General features: G+C 41.5%; 1 long non-coding RNA gene and 1 pseudogene across 1 annotated transcript; one reads left to right on the top strand and one right to left on the bottom strand.

Annotated features, from left to right (window-relative positions):
- Positions 1-3176: 3176 nt before the first annotated feature.
- Positions 3177-17212, top strand: LOC116532058. Its single transcript, XR_004260692.1, has 3 exons — positions 3177-3272; positions 13356-13365; positions 17201-17212. It is a non-coding gene; the product is annotated as an uncharacterized LOC116532058 (long non-coding RNA).
- Positions 13468-13551, bottom strand: LOC116532173 (annotated as a pseudogene).
- Positions 17213-18090: the final 878 nt, after the last annotated feature.

An 18090-nucleotide genomic window follows, 5' to 3' on the forward strand; every position in this document is an offset into this window, starting at 1 on the left:
ACAGGCATATACCACTAGGCCCAGCTATTTTTTTTTGCAGAGATGGTTTTTTGCCATGTGGCCCAGGCTGGTCTTGAACTTCTGGGCTCAAGCGATCCACCCACCTCAGCCCCCCAAAATGCTGCGATATTATAGGTGTGAGCCACCATGCTTAGCCTGAGATTCTGGTAATATTCTACTGAGCGAGGTAGTAGCTATACATGAGAATTCATTTGATTTATTTAATTCCAAAGGTATGTAATTCTCTTGCATATACGGGACCTGGGCACCTAATATTGAAAAAAAACTACAGTTTCACTGAGACTGTCTTTGACAGAGGCAGACAGGCCTGACTTCAGTGGTGACTGGTGTCTGGGGCATGTAACAGCAGCACGAGGCTGTGCCTAGCATCCATGGTTTCCTTTTATGCTGATAGCTGAAAATCTCAATTACTTTAGGAAACAGGGCTGTCATTTAGAACACAAGAGCATAAAAGGGTTTTCGCAGTGGTCCACTCAGTCTAGTGTCCTGTCTGACAATGGTACCCAGAAATGTTTTTGTGAAAGAGCATAATTGGGTCATAAACCCAGCATGCCAGACCCAGCTCTGCACCAATGGGGAGGCGACTGTAAAGCATTCAATTGTGTAAGGCATTGTGTTGAGCCAGTACAATGAGAACCTCAGAATAAAGATGGCCCCACAAATACAAGAGACAATAGGGATGGTATTTTTCATTGTGCTATTAGGGAGAAAAATGAGAAAAACATAATTAGAGTAAGGATTGAGGCAGCGTAGTACAGAGGTAAAGAGCAGGCCGGGAGTGGTGGCTCATGCCTGTAATCCCAGCACTTTGGGAGGCCAAGGTGGGTGGATCAGTTGAGGTCAGGAGTTCGAGACCAGCTTGGCCAACATGGTGAAACCTCATCTCTACTAAAAATACAAAAATTAACCAGGCATGGTGGTGTGCACCTATAGTTCCAGCTACTTGGGAGGCTGAGGCAGAAGAATCACTTGAACCCGGGAGGCGGAGTTACAGTGTGGAGGTTACAGAGCCGAGAACGTGCTACTGCATTTCAGTGTAGGGGACAGAACAAGACTCCGTCTCAAAAAAAAAACAAAAAAAAGAGCACAGGTTCTAGAACCTGGCCAGCTGTGTTTAAATCTTTACTCCACTGCTTACTACATAGATCACATTGGCTGAATTACTCTACCTTGTGGTGCCTTCATTTTATTCAGCTGTAAATTGAGGGTCAGACGTGGTGGCCCACACCTGTAATCCCAGCACTTTGAGGGGCTGAGGCGGGTGGATCATGAGGCCAGAGTTAAAGACCAGCCTGGCCAACATGGCGAAACCCTGTCTCTACTAAAAATACAAAAATTAGCTGGGCATGGTGGTAGGCACCTTTAACCCCAGCTACTCGGGAGCTGAGGCAGGAGAATCACTTGAACTCAGGAGGTGGAGGTTGCCGTGAGCCAAGATTGTGCCACTGCACTCCAGCCTGGGCAACAAGATGACATCAGATACGAGCTTATTATGGGAGCTGAAAGGCATTTTTCTAGTTATTGGGCCTAAAAGAGAGTTACAGTTTAGCAGAAGAAACAGAAAAATGAGCAGGCCATTTTTATCTGGCGTGATGTTACTGAGGCAGGAGGCACAGACTGCTCTAAGGATACCTGAGGAGCATCTAAGAGTTAAACAGCTATCATTTGTTGAACACTAGTGATGTCTTAGACATTCACCCCTGTGCTTTGTTTTCTATTTTATCCGTTAGCAATGCCCTATAAGCCCCGTCACTTACCCAAGGTCTTTACTCACAACTTAAGTTGTTGTAACCTCACAACAACTTAAGCAAGGGGTAAAATTCACAGCTTGGGGAAGGCAGAGCCATCTTTTTTCCCCTTTATCATGCAGGGTACCATTAATATTTTAATGCACTTCGGAAAAAGACCTGTCTCGGAGAAAGAGAGTCCAAAAGAAAGTCTGTCTTATGGCCGGGCGCAGTGGCTCACACCTATAATCCCAGCACTTTGGGAGGCCGAGGCGGGCGGATTACAAGGTCAGGAGATCGAAACCATCCTGACCAACATGATGAAACCATGTCTCTACTAAAAATACAAACATTAGCTGGGTGTGATGGCATGTGCCTGTAATCCCAGCTACTCGGGAGGCTAAGGCAGGAGAATTGCTTGAACCAGGGAGGCAGAGATTGCAGTGAGCCAAAATCGTGCCACTGCACTCCAGCCTGGGTGACACAGTAAGACTCTGTCTCAAAAAAAAAAAAAAGTCTGTCTCCTCACCTCATGGTACTTTGCAACTGGCCATATTTCCAAATCAAATTCACACACTGTTTGAAAGCAGCTCACCTTGGGGATGAATTAGGAAAATTGCAAGCCCCAGGCCTGGGTATGTGAGTGAGTTTCAGCAAGAGGTGAAGGGCAGGCAGGCACCCTGTCTGGGGAGGAAGTCCAGTGTCACAATTGTACCTCTGAGTAGTGTGTTCCCAACATTCCAGAGAACAGCTCCACCCTGGAACAGCTTTTATGCGTTATCCGCACTGACGTCAGCCATGTACCTGTGAGCACGACTGGCTTCTTGGCTGCCCACAGCTGCACTGTTCCTTCTTGCTGGGTTTTGGTAGTACACATGAGCTATTCATTTGAGAGTCTCAGGCCCACTAGCAACTCTGAACACCTCATACTCTAAAAAAGAGCACTGCTTTTCCCAGCTCATCTGGGATTACATGAGAGACTAGATTGTGTACAAGAAGGTCAACAACTACTCTGATTGGGGAATCGGCAAAAGAGGCCTTCTTGGAATGAGTCTCCAGGGATCTGAGCCTTGGACAAAGGAGTTGATAAGATTTTGACCTAGGACAAAGGAAGATAGAACAGGCCTAAGAGAAATAAGCAAAAATATTTCAGTACCTAGGTTTCAATCATTCAACTTACTGGTATGTATGTATGTACGTATGTGTGTATGTATGTATGTATTTATTTTTTTGAGATGGAGTCTCGCTCTGTCACCCAGGCTGGAGTGCAGTAGCAAGATCTCAGCTCACTGCAACCTCTGCCTCCCAAGTTCAAGCAATTTTCCTTCCTTGGCCTCCCAAGTAGCTGGGGTTACAGGCACCAGCTACCATGCTCCCACTAATTTTTGTATTTTTAGTTGAGATGGGATTTCACCATGTTGGCCAGGATGGTCTCAAACCCCTGACCTCAGGTGATCCACCTGCCTCAGCCTCCCAGAGTGTTGGGATTACAAGTGTGAGCTACCATTCCCGGCCTATTATTTTGTTATGATTATTTTGTGGGGACAAGGTCTTGCGCTGTCACCTAGGCTGGAGTGCAGTGGCTTGATCGTAGCTCACTGCAGCCTCAAACTCCCCAGCTCAAGTGATCCCCCGTCCTACCTCGGCCTCCTGAGTAGCTAGGGCTACTGGTGTGAGCCACTAACTGGTATTTTTTCAACATTTACTCTGTGCCACGTGCTGGAAATTCAATACTGCACTAGTTACACAGTTTCTGCCCTTTTGAGTAGTTCACAAAGTAGTAGAACAAACAATCACTAAATAATATAAATTACATTTGTGATAAGTGATAGGGAAATAGCATATACCCTAGTAGGCTGGAGTCAAGGAAAGCTCACCAGAGGAAATAATGTTTGAGCTGCAATTTGAAGTCTTAGAAGGATTCAGGCTGGACATAAGCTTAGGGAAGGGTGCAAGAAGAGGTTACAAAAAGGGCAAGGGGGAGAGACAATCCTGTGTGCAGGATGGTATGGTATAGGTCAAGGGCAGAGTTACCCGCCTACGTGGTGATGGTTTTGGGGCCAGAGGATGTGTAATGGAGCGCAATAGGGTAGGTGACCTATGATTGGCTCTGTTTCTGTCCCTACATTCTGTCTACTAGATTAAGTTACCTGTTTTCCCATCTACAATACAGACGGCTCCAATAAACTCAGTTTTAAGTCTTTAGAATCCCTTGGCCCTCCAGGCTAACCATGTGAGGAAGATGCTTCGCACAGAGATTTGGGTTCCCTACTGTTCTATTAGGCATGTTTTTCTAGCCAGGTGGAAGAGGAAGTCTCCTTTTTATAATCCTACTATCTTTCAACATGCCTAATATTCGTCAAAGAATTAGTCTCAGCATTGTGCTATTTAGGGGATGGTACATTATTCCTGGATTTTCTCAAAAGGAGAAATTAGAAAAACCCTTGATTGCATAATTGAGTCAGCTTATACCCCAAGTAACTTCAATTTCCCTATCTTGCTTCTTGTTATTGTTTAAAAAAATAACCTAGAAAAGCAGGATGTTTATACTGTATAAAAGGCACCCAAGGGAATTTCAGTTCAGCTGCTGAGTCTATGGCTGCTGTAGTAAACATCTGTACTTCCAAGGCCTTGCACAGAGCAATCCCCAGGGCAGCATTTCCCAAGGTGTGTTTCATACAACACTAATTCCTAGAGCTGCACCTTGAATAAAGGGCTCCAGGGGTTAGTACATTTGAGGACGCTGAATATGAAATCCATTCATGAAGAAGTATCACTACACGAGTGAATTAAGGGGCTAGCAAATCCGATAGCAAAAAACAAACAAACCAATATTTCCCAAGTACTTAACCACAGGAATCCTTTGTTTGAATATCTGTTTATTTCTATGGCAAGACTACCTGAGATTATTGCTCATTTTTATTATCATTATTATTATTATTATTATTATTATTTGTTTGAGACAAGTCTCGTTCTGTAACCAGGCTGGAGTGCAATGGCATGATCTCGGCTCACTGCAACCTCCACCTCCCAGGTTCAGGTGATTCTTCTTCCTCAGCCTCCTAAATAGCTGGGACTGCAGGCATGTGCCACCATGCCTCGCTAATTTTTTGTATTTTTAGTAGAGACCAGGTTTCACCATGTCAGCCAGGATGGTCTCGATCTCCTGACCTCGTGATCTGCTCGCCTCGGCCTCCCAAAGTGCTGGGATTACAGGCATGAGCCACCGTGCCCAGCCTATTATTATTATTATTTTTTGATACAAAGTCTCACTGTCACCTAGGCTGGAGTGCAGTGGTGCAATCTCTGCTCACTACAACCTCAGCCTCCTCGGAGGTTACTGATTAACCTCCTCAGTAGCTGAGATCGCGGATGTGTGTCACCATGTCCAGCTAATTGTTGTATTTTTAGTAGAGATGGGTTTTTGCCATGTTGCCCAGGCTGATCTCAAACTCCTGGGCTCAAGCAATCTGCCTGCCTCAGCCTCCCAAAGTGCTCGGATTACAGGCCCGGCCCTGCTTATTTTTTATTTAACATTTATTCAGCATTACATGCAAAGTAAGTGTGGTGTCATAGGGAAATCAATAATATAGGGGAAGGGTTTAATATGCATTTGATGTATCATTTCAAAATATTCACTTCTTTTACAGAAGAAAATAAATGGGATGAACTCATAAGTTATATCAAGTAGGACAGGCACAGTGGCTCACGCCTGTAATCCCAGCACTTTGGGAGGCCAAGGTGGGCGGATCACCTGAAGTTGGGAGTTCAAGACTAGCCTGACCAACACGGAGAAACCCTATTTCTACTAAAAACATAAAATTAGCTGGGCACAGTGGCACATGCCTGTAATCCCAGCTACTTGGGAGGCTGAGGCGGATAATCACTTGAACTCAGGAGGTGTAGGTTGCAGTGAGCTGAGATCACGCCATTACACTCCAGACCTTGCACCAAGAACGAAACTCCATCTCAAAAAAAAAAAAAAAAAGATATATCAAGTATAAATCAGTAATTATCCTATAGAAAATGTGTGGGTTAAACAAAGATGATAAGAGTTGTGAGAACCAAGAGTACATGTGGTAATAAACATAAATAAGGGGCACCTGGTCACTTATTAGTACTACATTAATACCAATATTCATGAGTATTTAATATGGTCACCTATTGGTGATACCTAGCCTGGCTTCATGTGTTCTCTGAACCAAAAACCAAACAAACAAAAAAACCTTTTAGCAAACTAGAAACAGGACATTTCTTCAACCTGTTATAGGACATGTAAAACTAACATCATACTAAATGGTGAAAGACAGTGCTTTCCCCGTAGAATCAGGAACACGGAGATCACACCAAAAAATCCATGGCTATTCAACAGACTATTGACAAGCTACAACTTTGGCCAATTGCTTCTCTCCAATAGAGCAAATATGTACCATTGACCCAGGACCTCCTCCTTCCCTTGCTTGAACTTCACTGTTGGCCTGGAAGTCCCTCACAAGGTTAAACATAAAGTTACTGTATGACCAGCAATTCCACTCCTAGGGATATATACCCAAGAAAAATGAAAATATATGTCCACACAAACACTTGTGTACAAATGTTGATAGCAGCATTGTCCATAACAGCCAAAAAGCAGAAACAACCCAATTGTCCATCAACTGATGGGTAAACAAATGTGGTATACCCACCAATAGAATATTATTGAGCCATAAATGGATATGAAATTCTGATACATGCTATACCTTGGATGCACCTTGAAAACATTATGCTAAGTGAAAGAAACCAGTCACAAAAGTCTGCATATAGTATGATTGTATGTATATAAAATGTTCAGAATAGGCAAATTAGAGGTGGGTTGGTGGCTGCCAGAGTGTGGGGAGAGAGAAGAAAATGGGAAATGACTTCTAATGGGTACAGAGTTTCTTTCAGGGAAATGAAAAGGCTATGGGATTTGATAGTGGTGATATAGGCACAACTCTGTGACTTGTGTAAAAACCACTGAATTATACACTTTAAAAGGATAAACTTTAAACTTTATGCTATATGTGTTATATCTTAATAAAGTTGTTATTAAATCAATCTATATAGTTCACCATATTACAGACTAAAAAAGAAAAAATAATGATCTCAATAGATGCAGGAAAACATTTGAAAAAATCCAATATCAATTACTGATTTATAAAAACAAACAACCTCTTAGCAAACTAGAAACAGAAGGGTATTTCTTCAACCTGTTATAGGACATCTAAAGCTAACATCATACTAAATGGTGGAAGACAATGCTTTCCTCATAGAATCAGGAACAAGGCAAGGATGTCTGCTTTCATCACCTCTACTCAACACTGTGCTGGTTTGAGCCAGTGCAATAAGGCAAGAAAAAGAAACAACAGACAACCAGACTGGAAAGGAAGGAGTAAAGCTGTCTATTCATAGATGATATGATTCTTCAGAAAATCACACGACATCTACAAAAATAGCTACCAGAACTAAAAAGTGAGTTTAGCAAGGTTGCTGGATATAAGTTCAGTATACAAAAATCACTTGTATTTCTTTTTTTTTTCTTTTTTTCTTTTAGCCAGACAAATGCCTGGCTAATTTTTGTATTTTTAGCGGGGATGGGTGTTTCACCATGTTGGCCAGGCTGGCCACTCCTGACCTCAGATGAATCACCCACCTTGGCCTCCCAAAGTGCTAGGATTACATGTGTGAGCCACTGCACCTAGCAGTTGTATTTCTATATACTAGCAAACAAGTGGAAATTGAAATTTTAAAAAATGCCACTTATACTAATACCAAAAATGTCAAATACATAGCAATAAATCTAACAAATGACATGCAAGTTCTTTACACTGAAAATTACAAAAAGATCTCAATAAATGAAGAGATAGTTCATACTCATGGATCAGAAGATTCAACATTGTTAAAATGTCATTTCTCACAGGGCGCGGTGGCTCACGCCTGTAATCCCAGCACTTTGGGAGGCCGAGGCGGGTGGATCACGAGGTCAAGAGATCGAGACCATCCTGGTCAACATGGTGAAACCCCATCTCTACTAAAAATACAAAAAATCAGCTAGGCATGGTGGCACGTGCCTGTAATCCCAGCTACTCAGGAGGCTGAGGCAGGAGAATTGCCTGAATCCAGGAGGCGGAGGCTACGGTGAGCCGAGATCGCGCCATTTTACTCCAGCCTGGGTAACGAGAGCGAAACTCTGTCTCAAAAAAAAAAAAAAAAAAAAGTCATTTCTCCCCAAATTTGCATCTGGATTCAGTGCTATCCTAATCAAAACCTCAGCAGTTTTTTGTGTAAAAATCAACAAACTGATTTTAAAATCATTAATAATTTGGAAATGCAAAAGACCTGGAATAGCTAAACAATTTGGGAAAAGAAGAAAAACTTTTTTTTTTTTTAGAGACAGAGTCTTGCCCTGTCACCAGGCTGGAGTGCAATGGTGTGATCTCAGCTCACAGCAACCTCAACCTCCTGGGTTCAAGTGATTCTCCTGCCTCAGCTTCCCGAGTAGCTGGGATAACAGGCGTGAACCACCAAGCCTGGCTAATTTTGTATTTTTAGTAGACACAGGGTTTCTCCATGTTGGTCAGGCTGGTCTCGAAATCCCGACCTCAGGTGATCCAATTGCCTCAGCCTTCCAAAGTGCTGGGATTACAGGCATGAGACACCATGCCTGGCTATTTTTTTTTTTTTTTTTTTTTTTTTTTGAATTCTTAGTAGAGACAGGGTTTCACCATGTTGGCCAGGCTGGTCTTGAACTCTTGACCTCAGGTGATCCTCCTGCCTCAGCCTCCGAAAGTGCTGGATTATAGGCATGAGCCACTGTGTCTGGCCAAGAAGAAAACTTCTAAAAATACATTTCCTGACTTCAAAACTTATTATAGAGTTACAGTTATCAAGATATGGTATTGGTATGAAGATAGACAAATGAATCGTTGGGGGAAAAAAGAGTGTAAAAATACCACATATATGGTAAACAAAAGTACAAAAGTACAAAAATGATTTTATAGATAAAGGATAATCTTTTTAACAATGCGAAAACACTGGCCATCCATAGGCAAAAATATTAACTTTGATCCATACCTCATACTGTGTACAAAAACTAAAAATGTGTTATAGACCTAAATGTAAAACCTAAAACTATAAAACTCCTAGAAGAAAATACAGGAGAAAATCTTTATGACCTTAGATTAGAACAACAAAAGCACAATCAATAAGAGAAAAAAAAATGATAAATCGCAGTTAATTGCAATTAAGAATTTCTGTTCTTTGAAAGACACTGTTAAGAGAATGATAAAGTTACAGACTGGGAGAAAGTATCGGCAAATCACCTGTCTAATAAAGGACTTGTATAGAATATGGAATGAAGTCACAAAACAACAATAAGAAAAACATTTCCCCAGTTAAAAAATATGCAAATGATTAGGGCAGACATTACATAAAAAAACACATTGGTGAATAAGCACATTAAAATTGCTCAACATCATTAGTCATGAGGGAAATTCAAATTAAAAACACAAAGAGATACCACTATACACTTACTAGAATGTATACAATTAAAAACAGGACTGGGTGTGGTAGTTCACACCTGTAATCTCAGCACTTTGGGAGGCCAAGGTGGGAGGATCACTTGAACCCAAAATTTCGAGACCAGCCTGGGCAACAGAGTGATGTCTTATCTCTACAAAACATAGAAAAAATTAGTCTGGTGTGGTGGCATGTGCCTGTAGTCCCAGCTAATTGGGAGGCTGAAGTGGGAGGATCACTTAACACCAGGAAGCCGAGGCTGTAGTGAGACATGATCACACCATTTCATTGCAGCCTGGATGACAGAGTAAGACCCCTGTCTCAAAATAAATAAATAAGTAAATAAAAATAGAAAAATAAATAAAGCAAGTTAATTTAATTAAAATCACTGACCATACCAACTGTTGGTGAGGATATAGAGCAATGGAATTCTCATACACTACTGGTAGGAATATAAAATGGTACAACCAATTGGAAAACAATTTGCCAGTTTCTTAAAAAGTTAAACATATACCTACCTAATGACCCACTCATTCTACTCCCAGGAGAAATATAAGTAGAGATGGTCTTCAACTTATAATGTGGTTACATCCCAATAAACTCATCATAAGTTGAAAATATCATAAGTTGAAAAAGCATTTAATACACCTAACATACCAAACACCATAGCTTAGTCTTGCCTACCTGAAACGTGCTTAGAACACTTACATTAGCCTACAGTGGGGCAAAATCATCTAATACAAAGCCTATTTCATAATAAAATGCTGAATATCTCATGTAATTTATTAAATATTATACTAAAAGTACAAATCAGAATGGTTGTACAGGTACTTGAAGCACAGTTTCTAGTGAGTGCATATTGTTTTCATACCACTATAAAGTTGAAAAATCATAAGTTGAATCAACGTTAAATCAGAGGTCATTTGTGTATGTCCAAAGACTTACACATAAGTTTCATATCTAATATCTCCAAACTGGAAACAGCCCCAAATGTCCATCAATAGCTAAATGGGCAAACAAATTTTGGTACAGTCAAACAATGGAATATTACTTAGTAACTGATACTCGCAACAACATGAATGAATCTCACAACATAGCTGAATAAAGAAAGCCAAAAGAAGAGTATCTATACTATATGATTCCAATTACATAAATAAGATTCTAGGAAATGCAAGCTAATCTGTAGAGATAGATAGTAGATAGTGTCACCTGAGGACACAGAAGGGGATTACAAACAGGTATAAGAAACCTTTGGCCAGGCATGGTGGCTCACGCCTGTAATCCCAGCACTTTGGGAGGGCACGGTGAGTGGATCACCTGAGGTCAGGAGTTCAAGGCCAACCTGACAAAAATGACAAAACCCCAACTCTACTGAAAATACAAAATTAGCCGAGTGTGGTGGCAGTTGCCTCTAATCCCAGCTACTCGGGAGGCCGAGGCAGGAGAATCGCTTGAACTGAGGAGGTGGAGGTTGCAGTGAGCCAAGATTGTGCCACTGCACTCCAGCCTGGGTGACAGAGTCAGACTCTGTCTCAAAAAAAAAAAAAAGAAAACTTTTAGGGGTTATGAATATGTTCATTGACTTGATTATGGTGATAGTTTCACAGGAGTATACACATCAAAACATGATATTCTATACTTTAAACATGTTCAGTTTATACTGCATGTCAATTACTTCAATAAAATGGTTTTAAAAATCAGAGAATAGAATTTTCAAAAATGAATGGAGCATCCACTTAAAAAATAATAGCTAATATTTATTGAACATTTACTATATGCCCAGCCCTATGCTAGTTGAGAGTTATTAAATGAAAGACATTTCTTTCCTTCTCCCAGTAGCCTTAGGAGGGAGGTACTACTATTTCCATTAAGTAACTTCCTCAAGTAACTCACTCAAATCACATAGGCCAAATCATAGCAGTAGACGCAAAAACAGAATTAAAACCCGGACCATTTGACTTTACTATCTGCAATCATATCCACTATAAAACCTCGTTCCAGGAGATCTAAAAGGAATTTGCAGTCTAGTAGAGACATGGACACCTCTCCGCAACTTACAAGAGAGTAAATGAAGGTGAGAGAAAAGGAAAATTTGTGAAGATGAACCTATCCTCTCACTAGATTCCAAGATGGAACACTGACCCAGTAGCACTGGCAATGCTCTAGCTGTGGGATCCTGTCAGGCCACTGGGGCAGGGGGAGGAAGGGAAGTCACTCTCCAGACTGAAGGAGGACAAACTATGTGCACTTGGTCCAGGTGAGCTCATCATTCAGGGATCCACATTTTTCTGCCCACGGTAAAGACATTCAGAAACAACTGAGCAAACATTTCATCAATTCCAAAAAAAGCTTTTAACTGAAAACCCTAAGGTTTATAACCTGGGGAAAGTCCTTTCACTGTTCAGAATTCCCATTTCCTCATCTCTAAGATGGGGAAGTGGAAGTAGGTTGTTGTGGTTTTTCCTAGGTTTCACATGCTCTTTCATGCCTGTTTTTATGGTTTTCCAAAAGTGTATAAAGGCTCTGATGAGCATCTATGACATGTCTAGTAGGGTGACTGCTGTCTTAGCAGCTCTGCTGACTACAGGAAAAGGTGGAGAGCCTACAAAGCATCATTAAATAACTAAAAAGAAAATCATTATGTTTGCATGCCTTTATGTTAATAGTTACTTTTCTAAAAGATTATAAAAGTAGTAGACGTTGGCTGCGCGTGGTGGCTCACTCCTGTATTCCCAGCACTTTGGAAGGCCAAGGCGGGCGGATCACCTGAAGTCGTAAGTTTGAGACCAGCCTGGCAAACAGGGTGAAACCCCATCTCCACTAAAAATACAAAAAATTAGCCAGGCTTGGTGGTGCATGGCTGTCCCAGCTACTCAGGAGGCTGAGGCAGGAGAATTGCTTGAACCCAGGAAGCAGAGGTTGCAGTGAGCTGAGATTGCACCACTGCACTCCAGCCTGGGTGACAGAGTGATACTCCATCTCAAAAAAAAAGAGTAATATATGTTAATTATAGACATTTTAGAAAATATAAACTGTGAGGAAAGAGTTAACACAGCAGGTAAGTTTGCATAATCTTGCCGGTCTCCAAGGAATCCATGATTAACCCTTGACCAACCACTGGGAATATAGTCCTTAGAGAGTTCTTTGTGCTACTGATTGGTGATTTTGTTATATACAGCTGGAGCAATGAACCATCCCATACTGGTTTGTCAGGTTGCTTTCCATAAACATCAAGATTGAGGTTTCATTGTTAGGGTCCTGAGTTTTGCTTGCCATGGCTAATTGCATAGCAGGATATACTGTACTTACATGACCAGCTCCTCATAAAAGCCTTGGACTCTGAGATTCAGGCAGGCTTTCATGGGCAAAGATATTCCACACCTGTTCCTGTAGTTAACTGCTTGAGAGGGAGTGCTCCTGTGTAGCCCCAGACAATGAAAGATGTTGGAAACCTGTGTTGAACCTCTCTGGAGCCTGCTGATGTATGTCTTTTTCCTGCTGCTTTTGCTATGTATACTTTGCTATAATAAACCTTAGTAGTGAGTATACAACCTGCCATTGAGTCTTTTTTTTAACGTATTTTTGAGATAGGTGTCACTGTCGCTCAGGCTGGAGTAAAGTTGCGAGATCTTGGCTCACTGCAGCCTCAATCTCCCAGGTTCTAGTGATCCTATTACCTCAGCCTCCTGAGTAGCTGGGAGGTGTGTTCCACCACGCCTGAGTAATTTTTTGTAGAGGCAAGGTTTTGCCATGTTGCCCAGGCTGGCCTTGAACTCCTGGGCTCAAGCAATCTACCCTCCCTGGCGTCCTGAAGTACTGGGATTTCAGACATGAGTCACCACACCCAGCCAACCAGTGAGTCTCGTGAGTTTTTCTGGTGCATTGCTGAAAGAAACGCAAAGTAAAAAGGAAATATAAATGAACCCGTCTCCCTCCATCTAGAGATAACTATTTGGCTAGATATAAAAATAGGTTTTGGCCAGCCAAATTATCTTCTGAAAGTCCTTCTAAATTGTTAGGAAGCAAACAAACTTGCCAATTAAATTGATTATAAAAAGCTGTATTGTGGAGTAAGGATTAAGTTTTATGGAAATCCCATATTAAGACTTAAAAAATAACTTTACTTGGCTTTTGTGACATAGTAATGATTTCATGGATGATTTTGTCCTTAATTTGGAATTTGAAACTTTTTTTCTTTTTGCTCTACACATTCAGAGAAACTTCCCTACTAGCAAACTATAGAAATGATTCCTGAAAGTATAGTCTTGGAATCCAACTTTTAACTTTGATTGATTCCTATGGGAAGAGATAGGAGACTTTAGAAGAATTATATGATATACATTTATAATATACCCCAGGAATAGGTTGTAGTGAAAAACAGAGGCTGCCTGTGCCCGAGAGTTTTGGGAGAGGAATGTGGGGGAGGAAAGTGAACTAAGCTAGCTAGCTTTCCTCACTTTGTAAATTATCCTTCTCTGGCAGCTTCCTGCAGTAACTTTAGTAACTACTAACTTTTATTGAGTACCTACTCTGAGTGAGATACTATTCTAAGCACATGTGTTTTGTTGTTTAAGCTTTACAATAGCCTATTCAGCAAATACTACTATTTTTTCTTTTCTTTTCCTTTTTTTTTTTTTTTAAGACAGGGTACTTTTTTGCCCAGGCTGGAGTGCTGTAGCACAGAAACAGCTCACTGCAGCCTCCACTTACCAGGCTCAAGTGATTCTCCTGCCTCAGTCTCCTGAGTAGCTGAGACTACAGGCATGTGCCACCATACCCAGCTAATTTTTATATTTTTTGTAGAGACAGGGTTTTGCCATGTTGCCCAGGCAGGTCTTGAACTCCTAAGCTCAAGAGATCCACCTGCCTCAGCCTCCCAGAGTGCTGGGATTACAGGTGTGAGCCACTGTGCCTGGCCAAATATTGCCATTTTCTCCCTTACACAAATGAAGAAACCAAGGCTAAGCATAATTAAGTAAAAGTTCATGATGCTAGTAAGTGGGTTGGCCTGGGACTTAAACTGGAACCCAGACGGTCAATTGCTATATTTCAGGTCCCTTGATAGCTATTTAAATATGATGTCACTGGCATCATATTTAAATAGCTATCAAGGGACCTGAAATAGGTTTTAGAGTTGGGTTTTGATCAGTTAGGGTTCTCCAGAGAAACTGAACACATAGGGATACACACACATACATTCAGATTTATTTTAAGGAATTGACTAACCCACTTGTGGGGATTGGTAAGTCTGGAATCTGCAGAGCAGGCCAGCTTGCCAGAATTTCAGGGAAGAGTTAGTGTTGCCATCTTATATTTAAAATCTGCAGTCTGGAAACTCAGGTAGGGTTTCTATATTGCAGACTTGAGGCAGAATTGATTCTTTTCCAGGAAACCTCCGTCTTTGTTCCTAAGGCCTTCAACTGAGTGGATGAGTCAACCCACATTAGGAAGAGTAATTTGCTTTACTCAGAGTCTACTGACTTAAATATTCATCACATCTAAAATAATATCTTCCCAGCAACATCTAGATTAGTGTTGACTGGGCACCCTAGCCTAGCCATATTGACACACAATCAGCCATCATAGGTTTCATTTTTCTTCTTGGAAGAGAAAGGGGAGGATGAATCCCCAAATGCGATTCATTCAAGACTGATAATAACCCCAAGATGAGCCTGCCCCAGGTGAAAAACCAGTCCCGTGTGTTGGCAATCCTTTAGCCACAGCCATGCAAATGTAGCATTGGCCAGAAGAGGGCGCTGCCTCCTACTCGTGTGACTACGTATATGGAAACCAATAGGATGGACGAGATTTGGACGCTACTTTCAATTAATTATTATTTTTTACAGCCTCTGGTTTCACTTAGCATAACCTTTGATAGAATAAATGCCTGCAAAATTTTAGTATCTCGGTGGGACCAAAGCACTCTTTGGCAGTACTCAACATTTATGTTCAATAATGCAGGAAGGGCAGGGTGCAGTGGCTCTCACCTGTAATCCATGCACTTTGAGAGACAAACGCAGAAGGGTTGCTTGAGCCCAGGAGTTCAAGACCAGCCTGAGCAACATAGTGAAACCCCATCTTTTTAAAAAAGTTTAACATAATAATAAGAAGACTTGGAAAGATTTTATCCTTTGGCTTTCCTAGTGTGTTATAGCTGATCTGTTAAGGCAGAGCCCAGTTTTCCCAGATCAGGCAAATGCTGGCTGATGCTGGGAGGAGGAAGGTGGGTTATTTAGAGATTGAGAGAAGACACGAAGAAGAACCCTGGACCTCCAGATAGTTGAGGAATCTTGTAACAAAATACAGAGGACAGGTTTGGAAGGTTGCACTTTGTGTCCAGGTTTGAGAGAATAATACTGCAGACCCCTCTGGCAATACAGCGCTGCCTAACAGAGCAGTTAATCTGATCTGTGAATTCTTAATTGGAGGTGGAAATTCACATAACTATAGTTATTCTTTCCTCATTAATCATTAAAAAGCTCCCTCCTCTGCTTCCGTTTTAATGACAGCCTACGTTTGTGCAGCACTAGTCTTTGTGGAAGGTTGTCCCATCCCACAAGGAACAGAGCAGGTACTAATTATTTCTGATTTCTGATTTACAGTTGAAGAGACACAGAATACATGGTTTGCTTTGGCTTTCCTGTAAGCCAACCCTGGGAGGGGACCAGAAGCCTGGGGCCTGATTTTTACCCTTGTGCTCTTTCTCCTATCAAAAACACATTCACAATTCTCATACACTGTGATTTCTGGTGTCCACTAAAGCTGAGTGTATGCCTACACTGTGACCCAGAAATTCTACTTTTAGAAATCTGGCCAACAGAAATGCATGCACACAACCACCAAAAGACATGTGCAAGACAGTTCATAATTTGTAATAGCCCAAACTGAAGAAAACCCAAAATTCCATCCACATAGAATGAACAAATAAATGGTGGTATTTTTAGATAATAGAATGCCCTATAGTAATGAGAATAAATAAGAAGATCTATGTACATTGTGAATACATTTCACAAATACATTATACATAAAGTTCAAAAGCAGGCAAAATTAATATAAAGTTTTAGAATTTAGATTAGTGGTGATAACCCACAGAATTAGTAACTGGAAGGGGAATGAGGGTGTTTTTTAGGGTGTTGCTAATGTTCTACTTCTTGACTTATGTAATGGGTTCACTTTGTACAAATTCATGAACTTATGCACTGACGATGTGTGATCTTTGATGTATACATGTTACACTTCAGTCAAAAGTTTTTTAAAATCCTGGTTTACACAAATTACTTTTACATGAGAAGACTTTAATTCTACTGAAACTTAGCTCATCCCTGCTTTAAGAAGCAGCAGCCTTGTTTACTGTTCTTCTCTGACAGCATACCAGCGTTCCCTCAAGACTTTCTGAAGGGTTGTGAGAGCAAGTCAACATCTGCCATTGCATTTTGAGTGCAAGAATACATTTCAGGGGAGCTGCCACACAGGAAGTTCATCCTCTGCCTTTAATACTACAAACATATGCTCTTTCTGTGTGTCCAGAAAGTAAGGAAGGAGAGGCTGGGCGTGGTGGCTCATGCCTGTAATCCTAGCATTTTGGGAGGCTGAGGCAGGCAGATCTCCTGAGGTGGGGAGTTCAAGACCAGCCTGACCAACATGGAGAAACCCTGGTATTACTAAAAATACAAAATTAGCTGGGCATGGTGGTACACGCCTGTAAGCCTAGTTACTTGGGAGGCTGAGGCAGGAGAATCGCTTGAACCCGGGCATCAGAGGTTGCAGTGAGCTGAGATCTTGCCATTGCACTCCAGCCTGGGCAACAGGAGTGAAACTCTACCTCAAAAAAAAAAAAAGTATAACTCAATCAAGATCGTTGCAGGTGGAAAAAAGTAAAAAAAAAGAAAGAAAAAAAGAAAAAAGAAAGGAAGAAGACAATTTCTAAGTGGGGCAGGCCAGATGCATCAAACATCCACACAAATGGCAAAGCTCAGAACTCACTACAGTCTCGACCTCCTGGACTCTTGAATAGCTGGGACTACAGGTACATGCCACCACACCTGACTCATTTGTAAATGTTTTTGTAGATTCAAGGTTGCACTATGTTTCCCAGGCTGGTTTTGAACTCCTGGGCTCAAGTGGTCCTTCTGTGTCAGCTGCCCAAAGTGTTGGGATTACAGGTCTGAGCCACCACGCTGGCCCATATTCCATTTTTAACAGCTAATGGCACTAGTACTATCTTCAGGAAAAGCAAGAAACCCAACTCGTGCATCCTAAAGGTGCAGATTGTACCTCCAGAGAAGAGGGATGTGAAAAATGGAGCAGCAAACTAAAGCTGCTCAAAACTCCAGGGCAAGGCACAATGAAGTCATAAATGGAACCAGATTTCCTGTTTCCCAAAGTACACCTGTTCCTCATTAGCCCTTACTGCTTCTTGCAGGACCAGTGGGCTTGAAAATATTAAAGGACAAAAGTATAACATATTCAATCAGGGGTTGGCTGTCTCTGTTCATGGCTACACACCACACACACACACACACACATGCACATGTACACGTGCATATATAGATATGCACACACATGTGCTCACACATACACATACATAATGCACACACATGGACATATACAGGAAACATACACAGACATGCACACACATACACATGCACACACACATGCACACACACACACATGCACATACACACACACACTCCCTTGGCCCCTCTGCTGCTTTGGACCGCCCCCGCCACTTGAGCTCCTTATATCTTCCATCTCATTGATTCTCTCCCACCCCGCAAGCAAGAGTAAAAATCCTGAAAAACATTGC

This window comes from Sapajus apella, unplaced genomic scaffold (genome assembly GCF_009761245.1).
Source record: "Sapajus apella isolate SASKATOON/1434 unplaced genomic scaffold, GSC_monkey_1.0 scaffold74, whole genome shotgun sequence".
NCBI classification, from domain to species: Eukaryota; Metazoa; Chordata; class Mammalia; order Primates; family Cebidae; genus Sapajus; species Sapajus apella.